We start from the raw sequence: 12,320 nt of genomic DNA on the forward strand, positions 1-12,320 counted from the left end.
GTTTCTGGTACCATGTTAAAAAAACTGCATTTATTTTCAATATCTGAGAATTTAGAAAAATATAAATTTGTCGGATATATAGTGTGTAAAATTTTAATGTGAATCTCTTTTATCTTATTAGATATACAGTATTTATAAGGTAATAGTCAGGGCTTCTTCCAGTCAGTTACCATAAAGATGTAATCCCAAAATGCTTCTCCTCGTGGTTTTATCATTCTCTTTTCGTAAAAACAATGACGTATATGTTTGTTGATGCATTTTGAGTCTGTTACATCATAACCGTTAACCATTAGAGGGGATTTTATTCTAAGTGCTTCAAGGTACTGACAATGACTTCGGATCAGGAGAGAAAGGCCACTAGGGATAGCCTTAGTTACCTAATTGAATTCTTTATATGTGACAGGAAAGTATTTAAGTCTAAGGAAATCTTCATAGCTTAGCATTATACCATTAGAGTCAAAAAGGTCGCATACAAAGATTATATTTTTATCAACCCAGTTCTGTAAAAATATAGATTTTTTTTCCCAATATCTTCATTATTCCAAATTAAGGCTTTGTGAGGTGAAAAGTTGTGGGAGTAGCAGAGTTTCCATGCTAAGAGAGCTTGTTGGTGAAATTTGGATAGTTTTAAAGGTAATTTGGTAACACTGTAATTACAGGTGAGTAAAGAGTGCAGACCACCCAGTTTTTAAAAAATATTATTAGGAATAAAAAAAACTAATTGAATTAGGTTTCTTAAGACATTCCTCAATCAATTTTATTTTAAAGGTGTTATTCAAATCATTGAAATTTATTAATTCGAATCCTCCTTGTATCCTGGGTGCTGAGAGAATTTCATTCTTCAAAAGAGGTTTCTTATTTTTCCAGGTGAATTTGCTGAGAATTCTATTTATTTCTTTGGATGATGAATTTTCAACAAAAAGTGATAGGGCAGGATATACCAGTCTCGAAATGCCTTCGGCTTTAGATAAAAGGATTCTACCAAAAATCGAAAGGTCACGTTGAAGCCACATATTCATGATATTTTGGGTTTTTCTAATTCTGGGGAGGAAATGAAGTTGCTGTCTGGAAGAAGAATCTTTAGTGATGTCTATGCCTAGGTATTTCACCATTTTCTTTACTTGGATATTACATATGTTTGTACAATTGGTACCATAAAGACACAAGATTTCACATTTGTTAATGTTAAGATATAAAGCTGAAGCTCTAGGAAAATCAGCAACCAATTGTAAGGCTTGATCAATTTGAGATTTGTCTTTTAGAAATAGAGCTGTATCATCAGCTAATTGTGAATTTTTAAGTTCCTTTTGAAATATGGTTAAACCCTTTAAATAGTTATTATTTAAGATTTTAATGGAAAGGAGTTCGCACATGCGAGTTCACGACTCTACGGAAACCGCGGCAGACCAAACCAGACAAAAGTGTGCATTCAGCTCGGCAAAGAACTCATGCTCTTCCTCAACACTGAAGTCCTCAGACATTTTTCTTTTGTTTTTTCTTTCTTTGCACAGGTAAACAGCACATTTCTTCTTCTACGTTTGCATTATCGGCAGAGCAGACGCTGAATGCGCACTTTCGTCTGGTTTGGTCTGCCGCGGTTTCCGTAGACTCGTGAACGCGCTTTTAGGAAATCCTATACACTACTGTTTATGCTCTAAAAACGTTCTAAATGACTTCGTTTCGAGTAAATTCTGGATGCTACCCACTCAGGACACTTGGAATACATTGGACGAGCAGTATTGAGGAATATTGACATGTTTTTTGTGGACTTTTATGGACCTTTCTGTCTCGGTCACCATAGACCTCCATTATTTGAATGTCAGCAGACAGCAAGAAGCCTCCCAGATGTCCAGATGCATTTGAGATAATAAAAAAGTACTCCAGAGTGTTGTTCAGCATGGGGGTGAGTAGAAAATGAAGGCTAATCATGTTTTGGGTGTACTATTCTTTTAACAGACCCGTGCTCATTTTGTTCAATAGGTATTGTCTCCCAATGATGAGCTATGGCCATCTGATGCTTTTTAGCAAGGGACTTTGTTATATTTTTGAAGTTTTTAAAATAATTTTTAAACATTTTATGTTTGGCTTCAAACCTCATAGACCACATATGTAACAATGGGCCTATTTTCCTAATAGAAGATGGGTAGTGGATCATAAAATGATGATTAGGTATCAAGTTTCTATGCGGGTATAAGAATTTAAACAGTCTGTGGTGCTCAACAATCAAATGCTTCAAATATATTTTCATACCTATAGTAAGGATAGGAGAGAAGACAATGTTCATTATTTCCAGTACCAACAGTAGCATGTACCAGTTTTTGTCTCCTCTAGGAATAATGTCCCCAAACAAAAGTGGAATATTTTAAACAAGACACAATGTCTAAACAGAATTTAAACCTATGCCATTTCCAGATGTTTCCAAAATAATTTTTGTGGGACGGTTTTTCCTTTCGAAATAGCCATAATCGAAACTATAAATCCTGGAGAGTAAGTCTTGTTTTCAAAAGAGGTTTTGAGTAAAGATATTCAAAAACTAATTTGATCTGATACTGAGCAACACCCTCAAGAAGATCATGCATTATATTAAATGAATGGTTGTCAGAAACATGAAAATATCGCAATTAATTAAGTGAAGATTTTTTTCTTTAAACCATATAATGGCTTTAGCTGTGGGTTTTCTTCAAGAGATTTATAATGCATTTCAAAAGTCTCCTTTCCTCTAAGTATTACCTCAGGATCATCCTCACTGTAGACAGTCTGACATTTGCTTTTTTCTATTAAACAAATCCGACAAAAGTAATGACTACTAAAAGATTCGTTAAAACCAAGAATTGTGTGCATTCCTAAATTATCTCCAGTTATCTGGGAGATGGTGCCATATACTGGCTCATCAGAAAATGGAAGACTAAGGCCGTGGCTTTCTTGTCATGATGGGTACTCTAAGAGTGACCCAATTATGCAGAACACCACTGAAGGACACAGGAATAAAAGTTCAACAAGTTTATTTGAACACAAGCACACTGAATATACTGGTTCTGGTTCGGGCTTGGATACTGGTTCACCGGAGTCTGCGTGAGAGACAGTTCAGTTAGCGTTGCACGTTGGAGCTTGCTTTCTTGATTATTACTGATTGTACCTTGAGGGTTCTTGAGGTTAGCTTTGGGAGGGTCACTGTTGGATCTGAAGAGGAGTTGATCAGCAGAGTCCGCTTGCTGCTTCAGCGTCTTACGTCTAATTCTGAGTAGACCTTGGCTTTGGGTTTTCCAGCTCTTAGTCCTGAGCTGCATGGAAGTTCACTGTGGTTCTTCGGGTTTGGCTCTGAGGGTCGGCTCGGCAGGTTAGCTCTTCCAGAGCTTCACAGAGGAGAAACAGGTTTCCTGGAAGATAGAGACAACGGTTAGAATCCAGGCTGGATTCAAAGTCACAAAGATACACTGAGAGTCTAGGCTTAGGCGCTGACCAACTGGATCAACACTGCAGCGTTGAGGCAAGGTCTGAAGACAGCTTATATAGTGGATCCTCTGATGATCTTGATGGGCTGCAGCTGTGCAGGAGGCTCACTCAGAAGGATCCACGGCAGACTCTGCTGGAGAAAGGTGGAACTTCTCCAGCTCCCAACAGTACCCCCCCCTCAACGACCGCCCCTTGGCGGTCCGGAAGAGGTCGAAGGGCAGGAACGCTCGTACTCCTCGATTAGGGCAGGGTCGAGGATGTACGAGCCCGGAACCCACTGGCGATCCTCCGGTCCGTAGCCCTCCCTGTCGACGAGGTACTGCCAGCCGCGACCTCGTCGACGGGAGTCCACGATGCGTCGAACGGTGAAGGCGGGATGACCATCGACCTCCAGGGCGGGTGGTGGGGAGTCGGAAGGCGGGCACAGAGAACTCGAGATGACAGGTTTAACTTGGGATACGTGGAAAGTTGGGTGAATCCGGAGGGACTGAGGCAGTTGGAGACGGGCGGCTGATGGATTGATGACTCGGGAGATCTTGTAGGGACCTATAAATTTGGGCAAGAGTTTTCGAGACATCCCCTTGAGGGGAATGTCTCGAGTGGACAGCCATACCTCTTGGCCTTCAGTGTACTCGGGGGCGGGACGTCTTCTGGAGTCAGCGAAGCGTTTGTTGGTTTCAGAAGATCGGTTGAGGGTAGCGATGGTTTCTCTCCAGATCTTCTGACAGCGTCTGATGTGGTGATTTACTGACTGGACCGAAATCTCTCTCTCGTCTGCGGGGAAAAGTGGAGGTTGATAACCGAGACTAACCTGAAAGGGAGATTGTCCAGTGGAAGCAGATTTGAGGGAGTTGTGTGCATATTCGATCCATGTAAGATATTGGCTCCAGTCGACGGGGTTGTTGGATGTGAGGCAACGAAGGGTTGATTCAAGCTGCTGGTTCATCCTCTCTGTTTGTCCGTTAGATTGTGGATGGTAACCTGATGTCAGAGAGGGTTTACAGCCGAGTGCAGCACAGAATGCCTTCCAAACCTGGGATATGAACTGAGGACCCCGGTCCGAGAGGATCTCCTGGGGGATGCCGTGTAAGCAGAAGACGTGTTTAACGAGGAGCTGGGCTGTCTGGAAGGCCGTGGGAAGTTTCCTAAGGGGGGTGAGATGGCATGCCTTCGAAAAACGGTCAACAATGGTGAAAATGGTGGACATACCTCGAGAAACAGGGAGGCCAGTGACAAAGTCAATCGCAATATGGGACCAAGGACGAGAGGGAACCGGAAGTGGTTGTAGCAGGCCTGAAGGAGGTTGATGTGAGGCTTTATTTCGGGCACATGTGGAGCAGGCCAACACATACTCCTTGACATCTCTATGGAGGGTTTTGATTTTTTTTTTTTTGATATACTCTAATAATCCCAGAGGGAAATTACTTCTCTGCATTTAACCCATCCCCTTGGGGAGCAGTGAGCTGCCATTGTAAGGCGCCCGGGGAGCAGTGTGAGGTTAAGGGTCTTGCTCAGGGACCCAGAGTGGCAGTCTGTGGGAGTGGGGGATCGAACTCACAATCTCAGGATTGAAAGCCCTATGCCCTTACCACTAGGCTGCCACAGCTCCGCGTTGGCCACCAGAAGCGTCTAGAGATCAAGGCGACGGTTCTACTGACCCCCGGATGGGCGGAAAACTTGGCAGCATGCATCCATTGGATGAGACAGGACCTGACAGAAGATGGCACATAGGTTCGGTTAGTGGGACCGTTACCTGGATCGGGTTCTGTAGCCAGGGCGGAGTTGATAAGGTCAGTGATCTCCCAGTTAACCACTCCAACAGTGCAGGAAGCCGGGAGGACTGGTTCAGGTGTCTCAGGATGATCGACGGAGTAAAGACGAGAGAGAGAATCGGGTTTCACATTCTTGGATCCGGGTCTGTAGGAAATGATGAGATTAAACCGTGAGAAAAAGATAGACCACCTGGATTGACGGGGATTGGCTTGCTTGGTTGACTGGATGTAAGCCAGGTTCTTGTGATCAGTCCATACAAGAACCGGGTGCTCAGCTCCCTCCAGCCAATGTCTCCATTCCTCCAGCGCCAATTTGATGGCCAACAGCTCACTGTCTCCCACATCGTAGTTCTGCTCTGCGGATGAAAGTCTACGGGAGAAGAAGGCACATGGATGGATCTTTTGATCCGTGTCTAGTCTCTGGGATAGGACCGCTCCAACTCCAGAATCAGAAGCGTCCACCTCGAGGATAAACTGTTTAGCAGGGTCAGGCTGCATTAACACTGGTGCTCTGGAAAATAAAGATTTCAACTTATCAAATGCAGATTGTGCCTCAGGAGTCCACTGAAAAGTGCGTTTGACAGAGGTCAGAGAAGTTAATGGAAGGGCGGTCTGGCTATAGTTCCTGATGAACCGACGATAAAAGTTTGCAAAGCCCAGGAATCTCTGTAGCTGTTTGCGGTTCTCTGGAACTGGCCATTCTAACACGACTTTTATCTTGTCCTCAGATGGTTTTACCTGGCCGCCCTCAAGCACAAACCCCAAAAAGGTGACTGAAGACTGATGAAATTCGCACTTCTCGGCTTAAACGAACAGCTTGTTCTCCAGTAGTCTCTGTAAAACAAGGCGGACATGTCTTTTATGTTCAGAAAGGTTCCTAGAGTAAATGAGTATGTCGTCAATATAGACGAAAACAAACACATTTAAAAAGTCTCTGAGGACATCGTTCACGAGGGCTTGGAAGCAGGCTGGAGCGTTAGTTAGACCAAAAGGCATCACCAAATATTCAAATTGGCCCAAGGGAGTTTTGAAGGCTGTTTTCCATTCATCTCCATCTCGGATCCTAAGAAGATGATATGCATTCCTTAAGTCCAGTTTAGTGAAAACTGTAGCCCCTTGTACAGGTTCGAATGCTGAGGCGAGTAGAGGAAGTGGGTATTCTTTATTGTGATCTGGTTCAAACCTCGGTAATCAATACATGGTCTCAGGGAGCTGTCTTTCTTTCCAACAAAGAAGAACCCGGCGCCCAAAGGAGAGGAAGATGGGCAGATTATTCCTGCAGCTAAGGATTCATTTATGTACTTCTCCATGGTCTCTCTTTCAGGCTTGGAAATGTTATACAACCTGCTGCTAGGTAGTGGTGCTCCAGGTAATAGTTCAATGGCGCAGTCATATGGTCTGTGTGGAGGTAGGGACGTCGCACTGACCTTACTGAAGACAGGAGCTAGGTCATGGTACTCGGAAGGAACGGAAGAAAGGTCAGGAGAGTCCATCTCCCCCCCACCTCTAGGAGACCCCACCAAGGGGGCAGCCGAACGGAGGCATGTTTCATGGCATGTAGTAGACCATGATTCCAGGTGACGTTCAGTCCAATTTATGTGAGGATTATGCTTCTCCAACCATTCGAATCCAAGCACCAGGGGAGAGCATGCAGAAGGAAAAACAAAAATTTTTATTGTCTCTCGGTGGTTACCTGACAGAAGTAGCTCGAGGGGTTGAGTTTGATGGGTAACTTGGTGAAGTCTTTTCCCGTCAATGGCAGAAACACTAAGAGGTTGAGTCAGAGGAATGGTCTCAATTTGGAGTTGTTGGACGAGGTTTGAATCGATTAAATTCCGTTCACAGCCTGAATCGATGAATGCAGAAAAGGAGAGGCTTTGGTTAGCACAAAACAACGTGGCAGGAAGCAACAGTCGAGGAGATTTCTTAGTGTTAATTTGGCCCGCCAGACTCCTCAAATCCTCTGGCGGGCCCAGGCTTTTGATTTAGCCGGGCAGGAAGCGATGAAGTGTCCACTCTCACCACAGTAAATGCATAATTTGCTTAGAAAACGTCTTTGTCTCTCCTCAGGGGTGAGCCTGGTGTGTCCCACCTGCATGGGTTCGACATCTCTTTCACCCGAATGAGAGGCCTGAATAGGCAGAGGGAGAGACTGGGCCTTAGGTCTCTGTATGGGCAGCTGCTCTGTGGGGGAAGAACAAACAGTCACGTTATGTGAGGCAGAGGAAAGTGTCCCCTGCTTTTTAGAACTGTTTCTGGCACGGATTCTATTATCCAATCTGATCGTAAGACGAATTAATTCTTCGAGGGTAGCTGGTTCGTCAAGAGTTGCGAGCTCATCCTTAATGTGCTCATTTAAAGCCATGAAATAGGCTCCCTTCAGAGCGCTTTGGTTCCATCTGGAAGCTGCCGTTTTAACCCGGAAGTTGATGGAAAATTCAGCCACAGAAGAATTTCCCTGCTTTAAATTGAAAAGAGCTCGAGAGTCAATTGTTTGATCAGTTTCTTGATTGAAAACTTGAGTAAATTCGGAGATGAAATCAGAGTAATAACAATTAAGGCTATCGTCGGTGGCAAATCTTGCCTGAGCCCACTCCAAGGCTCTTCCTGTTAGCTGAGAAAGGATGAAGGTTATCTTTTTGTAATCCGAGGAAAAGCTGCCTGGAGAGTTCTGGAAAATCAAACGACACTGAAATAAAAATCCTTTGCAATCTTTCATGTTACCAGAAAATCTCTCTGGAAGACTTGGGCGGAACTCGGATGGCGTCACTGCTGGTGACCTCGGAGGTGGAACTGGACCCGGAAATGGTTGAGGTGCCGGTGCAGCATTAGCGCTGTTCAAGTAGTTAGCATAGCTCTGAAGCATATGGTTATGAGTATCAACCAAGCGATATAACTCATGGAGCGTTTGGGTTTGTCCTTGAATTTGGGCCTCCTGCTCCTCCAATCGACGGGTGAGGTGATCTGCTGGGCCTTGAGTTTGGCCGCAGTGTTCTGTCATGATGGGTACTCTAAGAGTGACCCAATTATGCAGAACACCACTGACGGACACAGGAATAAAAGTTCAACAAGTTTATTTGAACACAAGCACACTGAATATACTGGTTCTGGTTCGGGCCTGGATACTGGTTCACCGGAGTCTGAGTGAGAGACAGTTCAGTTAGCGTTGCACGTTGGAGCTTGCTTTCTTGATTATTACTGATTGTACCTTGAGGGTTCTTGAGGTTAGCTTTGGGAGGGTCACTGTTGGATCTGAAGAGGAGTTGATCAGCAGAGTCCGCTTGCTGCTTCAGCGTCTTATGTCTAATTCTGAGTAGACCTTGGCTTTGGGTTTTCCAGCTCTTAGTCCTGAGCTGCATGGAAGTTCACTGTGGTTCTTCGGGTTTGGCTCTGAGGGTCGGCTCGGCAGGTTAGCTCTTCCAGAGCTTCACAGAGGAGAAACAGGTTTCCTGGAAGATAGACACAACGGTTAGAATCCAGGCTGGATTCAAAGTCACAAAGATACACTGAGAGTCTAGGCTTAGGCGCTGACCAACTGGATCAACACTGCGGCGTTGAGGCAAGGTCTGAAGACAGCTTACATAGTGGATCCTCTGATGATCTTGATGGGCTGCAGCTGTGCAGGAGGCTCACTCAGAAGGATCCACGGCGGACTCTGCTGGAGAAAGGTGGAACTTCTCCAGCTCCCAACATTTCTAGATTTTTTAGATCTTTCAAAAATGGCTCCAGAATAGCATCAAAACCATATTTATGGAGATCTTGTACATGAAATAGTGATATCAAATGAATATTCATCAAAACTGAATTAAATTTAGGAGGAAGGTTTCTTAGAACAAAGTAAAGACTGCCATTTTTGGGAATTCCACGTTTAGAACCCAGAGGGTTGGCTGGTTTAAAAACATCATAAAATATCTGAATTTGTAAGGCATCTTTTTTTGCTGAAAACAAAGGATGTGTTTTATAATAGCTTCCATCAGAAAAGTCTGCGTAAGTGTCTCTGATCCACACTCTCGCCTAAGTAAAGCACAGATTTCCTGAGTTCTGCACATGAACTGTAATGTTTCCAATATCGGCACATATACAAACGTTTCCTTCACAGGTACATGATCATATGTACCAGTTTTCTGATTTCGTCTACTGTCATATCTTACTTCTAGTGTTATCTCCACTGGATTGACAACACCCCATTTAGGTTGAAATATTTGTTTCGTTTCCATTCTGTATTTAAGTTTGTGAATGGGTTTTCAAAGTGTTCGAATGACTCATTTATCGCAGAAATATTAGGATCAGTCATGGGTAATGCAGAAATAGCAGTCTGCTTTGCTTTGAAGTGAATCTCATTCATTAGTTGTTCTAAATCCCCCACTATTGAGGACACTAGACTGCCAGAGATTCCACTGCCTTGTAATTTAGCTAGATGAACACATCTCTTTAGTTTGATCTTTAGAAATCTGTGAGGGAGTGCTCTCGTGAGGTGAATCAGAAGAACAGGACTGATTTAGGGGGGCTAGCTGGTCATTCAAATCATCTGCTTGATATGTTACAACTGGATTACAAGAGGATGAACTTGGAATGGTTAAACTCTGTGAGATGTGCTGAATGTTACTATGAACATTATTAAGATGCTTTCTAAAACCTGCATATGTCAGAAACTGATGCCTGCAGCCTTGTTGAGAACAAAACAATTTGAACTTTGGTCCAGGATAGTAACTATGTTCAACTCTTAAATGTGAAATCAACTGCTGGCTGCTTGGATACAGGTTCTGACATATAAAGCATCTCAACATTTTTAGCTTGACTTACTCACAGGAGAGCACAAGGGGCTGGTTAAGCAGCCTCGCTCTTAAGTCTCTGACTCTGGGTGATTTCTTCATTTTGCCTACATCAATGTTATACACTGTTGTCTGCAGAAATGTATAAAAACTCAATAATGCAACATCATAAGAGACATTGAACACAAAATGTGCTTTGAACAACTCATCAAATGCTCCCAGAGAGCGGTTTGCCTGGCATGGGATGAGGTATTTATCCATGACTATGTAGAAGCTGTCAATCTTGCTCTTCTGACGCACAACAGCAAGGAGGTATGGCTGGAGACCCTGTTGACCCCGGAGATGTTCCTCTAAACTGCAGCATGACTAAGATTTAAAAAAAATAAAGCAAAAAATAAGAAATTAGACAAAGAGCTACAACCATTAGAAAAAAAGCTTCAATTATCTAACAAAAGAAATTCATGTCTAACAGACATCTTCAAAGATGCGTAATTACCACCAGTATTTATACATGTCTATAAAAGCAAAGGGAAAAATTAATGTACATTTTTTTATTTAATTACCTTGTGAAAGACAACAAGTCTCAACTGCATCACATGCACTGATTTTTGGAGACTTCTGTCCTCCAGGTGGTGGTGGAAGGAGATGTAGGACCAGTAACAAGGAGGCCATTTCTTGGTCATAGGCTGATGACAGATTCATATAATTTAGTGTCAGAACTTTGACAACATAGAGCCAGTGTTGAATACTCTACACTACAGTCAACCATGTTCAGATATACTTTGGTACTTACTAGATGCCGTATCCTGGTCATCTCCTTAAGGGACTTCTGCTGACTGCACCAAACTTCTCAACTCAGGTGTTGAAGTGAGACGCTTGGCCTCTTTGCTGACATTTGGCTTGAAGAACACATCCCACTTCTGCAGCGGTCTGGAGGAGGTTTCTTCATTAAATAAAAGACTGAAGTCTTGATCAATCTATAATAAAAAGCAGAAATCCAACAATCATCACTGGAAATAACCCCATATTTAAAGATTTTAACTCATTTGAAGAGTTACTAATCCTTTTGTGTCCAGAAATCTGGGCAACATAGTCAGAATGTCTGTTCTTCCACTGGCATCTCTAATAAGTTTCTGACGGTGTTCATCTTTTGAAAGATCAGGGATCTGTGTGTGGTGTGGTTAAGCAGCGACATGGCTTCCTGGCAGGCATCTCCATTTAGCTATCTTTCGACGATCGCATTTCTCTGACTATTTGGGCCTCCGCATAAAATCTCTTTGGAGCTACTTGGTGCCACAAGAGATCCTCTTCTAATCTGCCTTTGAATTGTTTTGAGACGCCATGAAATTAAGAGCGTCACTATTCCAAGGGCATACTGCTCTCTGATCGCTTTAGGAGGAAGGTGCCTGTGGTGTATCTGAATACAGTGCATTAAGGGTTAATGCTTTACGCAGGTTACGTTACAGGAAGTACAGTAGACCAATAGGATTGTGTGTGTGGGATCACAGGGTGTGGGACGGCTTACGTCTGGGGAAGTTTTCGAATGAGGCTCTCCCTGCTTGTTAACCTGTGTTTTCACCTCCTCGAACTGCCATACCTCCTGTACCGTCACCTCCAAAGTGAGTTTCGGGATGAGCTGTGGCTTCTGTGACAACTCTTTGTCCGAGATGCCGACCACGATCCGGTCCCTAATGTGTTAATCTCGGTTCACACCAAAGTCACATTGCTCTGACAGTTCGTACAGAGCTCGGATAAATGTCTCTACGCATTCGCCAACATGCTGCACTCTCTGGTTGAAACAAGCCCGTTCGTGGATAACGTTGCCTCTCGGAATAAAGTAGGCATCAAACTTTGCCATACTGATCTTCATTTTCACCCTCTCAGTAGGTGAAAGAGCTCAGTATGTTCTCCGCTTCTTTACCGAGTGCATAAACCAGCGTGCTCACTTGTACCACACCATCCTCTTTATCCAGTTTAGTTGGCATCCTGTAACAGTAAAACTGTTTTTTTTTTCCAATCAGGCCACTCCGCTGGGTTCTTGAAACAAAAACTCTCCGGTGGTTGAATCTTTGCCATAGCTCCGCCAGTTCTGACATCATGTAATAAGCTTACTCATTTATTCTAAAATACTGAGTTCCTTGTTGTTGTTTCAGCTCTCGGCTTTTATTCAACAGGTGCTCTCTTAACACAGGTCCGAAGAAGAAACAGTCCCTGCAATAAAAACACTTCACTGTCGTAAAATCTCTGCCATAAAGTGTATGTCGCAAAACACATTCTCAGACAACTATCACAACTCAATTGGAAAAATCCCGTAACAAAGGTT

General features: G+C 43.4%; 1 pseudogene; it reads right to left on the minus strand.

Annotated features, from left to right (window-relative positions):
* Window positions 1-10,024: 10,024 nt before the first annotated feature.
* Window positions 10,025-11,867, minus strand: LOC119775345 (annotated as a pseudogene).
* Between the last annotated feature and the right edge of the window lie 453 nt (window positions 11,868-12,320).

Source organism: Cyprinodon tularosa, unplaced genomic scaffold (genome assembly GCF_016077235.1).
Source record: "Cyprinodon tularosa strain WSP-4 unplaced genomic scaffold, ASM1607723v1 ctg867, whole genome shotgun sequence".
Taxonomy (NCBI): domain Eukaryota; kingdom Metazoa; phylum Chordata; class Actinopteri; order Cyprinodontiformes; family Cyprinodontidae; genus Cyprinodon; species Cyprinodon tularosa.